The following is a 3,368-nucleotide window of genomic DNA, read 5'->3' on the forward strand; positions in this document are numbered from 1 at the left end:
TTAAGGACCACACAGATTTCGAGAGGAAACCCGCTGTCGCCACTACATGGGCTACTCTTCCGATTAGCAGCAAGGGATCTTTTATTTGCACTTCCCATGGGCAGGATAGCACAAACCATGGCCTTTGTTGAACCAGTTATGGATCACTGGTCAGTGCAAGTGGTTTACACCTACCCACTGAGCCTTGCGGAGCACTCACTCGGGGTTTGGAGTCGGTATCTGGATTAAAAACCCCATGCCTTGACTGGGATCCGAACCCAGTACCTACCAGCCTGTAGACCGATGACCTGCCACGACGTCACCGAGGCCGGTCTGGAGAAACGAAAAACAGATGTCCAAACCAAATCGGTGAAGGAGAAAGAAGTAAGTTACAGTCACATGACTGAAACAGGAAGTAGAGGACTCACTGGAAGATTTTTAAGCCATGGGGCCGTCCATATATTACATAACGCTATTTTTATCAAAATTAGACACCCACCCACCCCCTTGTAACGCTTGACCATACACCTCCAAAAATATTACATAACACTTGGAGAAACTCTAACACGTAGACAAAGCAATGTGGCAATGTTTATACCCATGTGTACTACGATGATGTCATTAAAGTGACGTATTGCTGTAGGATGGGGAAAAAACCCCGCTGGTTTTCACTTGCGCCATTTTAAAATGTCTTGTATTATAGCATTTCAGCTTGATTTATAATTGTTTTGGGTTTACCTCTAAAAACCTACATTATATATTGTTGTCATGGCATGGCACCTTTAAGAGAAAACAAAATTGTGTTACGTAACGCTGTTCAATACACCCCCACCCCTTGTAACACCACATAACACATGGACTTACACACACCCCACCCCTCTACGCATTACGTAATATTTGAATGGCCCCCCATTACCATTGACTGTTGGGATGTTTGGACCAGACTAATATCCTTAGGGGAATATGCCTTTGTTTGAGGTCAGGTGAAGTATTCTTAAATGAGAAAACATTCCAAGTTTTCTCCAATATATTTAAATAACATATACTTACAGACAGGATTTTTGTTGATGCGGGCTACAAAATAGCCATTGACCATAGGCCTATATTGGAATTTTGATATTGGCTAAAGTAAGCAAAATTCCAATATTTTGTTGTCATTTGACACTACAACCAGCCTCGGTGGCATCGTGGTTAGGCCATTGGTCTACAAGCTGGTAGGTACTGGGTTCGGATCCCAGTCAAGGCATGGGAGTTTTAATCCAGATACCAACTCCAAACGCTGAGTGAGTGCTCCGCAAGGCTCAGTGGGTAGGTGTAAACAACTTGCACTAACCAGTGATCCATAACTGGTTCAACAACAGCCATGGTTTGTACTATCCTGCCTGTGGGAAGTGCAAATAAAAGATCCCTTGCTGCCTGTCATAAAAGAGTAGCCTATGTGGTGACAGTGGGTTTCCACTAAAAAACAGTGTCAGAATGACCATATGTTTGACGTCCAATAGCCGATGATAAGATAAAAAATCAATGTGCTCTAGTGGCGTCGTTAAATAAAACAAACTTTACACTACATTGGATAATAGAAATAACGTCAATAAATGCATTAGATGACTGCAATGAGAATGCGCACCAGCATTTTCTTGTTAGTGGAATGGTTTCAATAGATTGAGGATACTGGGAGAGGAAAAATAATGATAAATTCCAAGTTTGGTCAAATATCATTTATATTTTATTGCCCATTCAGTACTGCTACATAACAAAGAAAACCCCAAAAATAATACCCATGCACCACGTCCACTCCAAGAAACCACAACAAGCTAATAATACATGTAAAGTGGGGTTGTTTTTTTTCAACAATAACTTTGGAGATGTAGTCCAGTGATAAAGTGCTCACTGTCGGCATTCCCAGTCTGGAGTTCATCGCGGTAAGACGTGTTTGTGCACACTGCACGTGCTTTCACGGCTCGACTTTGGGATCCTTCACTTTTGTTGTTTTTGTCAGCGAAGTGAAGTTTTCTACTGGGATGTATTGGAACTGATTGAACGCTGGAACGCTTCTCGTTTCGACAGTCTGCACCACCAGGTTGGATTCTTTTTTAGCAAGATTCCTTGCCTCCACGTCATTTCTCCGTCTGACTATGTTGACTTGTTTTTTTTGTGACTCGTATGGCGGCCATTCTGCAGAATGCCACGGTTGTTTGCGTTTAGTCTCTACATGTCCGAGCCTGTCCTAGCAGCACTGGAAGATTGACTGCCCCACTTTAAGAAGAAATAGGAAGCAGGGTCGGCCCCTACTACTCTTTTTTAGACTTTACTTTGTTTTATTGTGATACCATCTCATATCCTCCAGAGTTGGGCCTGTCTGCACCACTATACCAACCCATGACGACTGGACTATACCCTAGTCTGATTCTCTCTCTCGTTCAGACGGATCCGGCTTCTCAAGATCTGTATTTCAGCACAGCACTACACCTTCAACATCTATTGACTGTCAATCTAGGTGTTTTCTTGACAGGATGCAACCCATCTCGTCCCTACAAGCTGTGCACCATAACGGCCTTAACGAGGCCACTCACGTGGACATATAGATCGGACTTTAAACTTTTAGACCTTCATTCAAAAGTTTATGTCAAAATATTTTTTTTTTTTAATATTATTAAATAGTCCGATCCTCTTTTCTTTCTCTTATATATTTTTGGACTGTCCTTCTAAAATTCTCCAAATTATATAAATATTCGACCGAGCAGTCAATTCTTTTTTTTTTTGGCTTGTAACTTTTTTTATAAATTCTATTAACTTTTTTACTAATTGCTATTTTCAAAATTTTGCCCAATTTCTTTTTGACCACCCGATCTAATCTAGCGACCAAATTTAATGAGTAGAATTTTCTTTATTAATTATATTAATTAGAGATGCGCATCAAAATTTTAGAGGCCCACTATTTAATTTTTGGATGTAAATTTCAAAATTGTCCACTTAGTTTTTTTCTGTCCCGGGACAAGCCCCGAGACGGACATGCTCGAAACTCTAGTGGTATATGAGCATGTAAAAATTATTTGCACTTGCACTCACTGTCGGTGTGCCTATTGTACTATGTCAGTACACCACTACTGGTATATCAAAGGTCGTGGTATGTACTAAACTGTCTAGGACCGTGCATACGGTATAAAAGATCCCTTGCTACTAATAGAAAAATGGAGTGGTTTTCCTCTCTAAGACTATTTGTCAAAGTTACCAAATGTTTAACATCAAATAGTAGATGATTAAAAAAAACACTTTAACTTCCAACCATAACTTTTAACATTGAGTATACTTTAATGTGGTCCGTTTATCATGGGAGACTACTCCATACGCCTCACAAGTGTTTATAGGTGGGGCTTTGAAATAGAATA

The sequence above is a fragment of the Gigantopelta aegis genome, chromosome 14, assembly GCF_016097555.1.
Source record: "Gigantopelta aegis isolate Gae_Host chromosome 14, Gae_host_genome, whole genome shotgun sequence".
Classification (NCBI taxonomy): domain Eukaryota; kingdom Metazoa; phylum Mollusca; class Gastropoda; order Neomphalida; family Peltospiridae; genus Gigantopelta; species Gigantopelta aegis.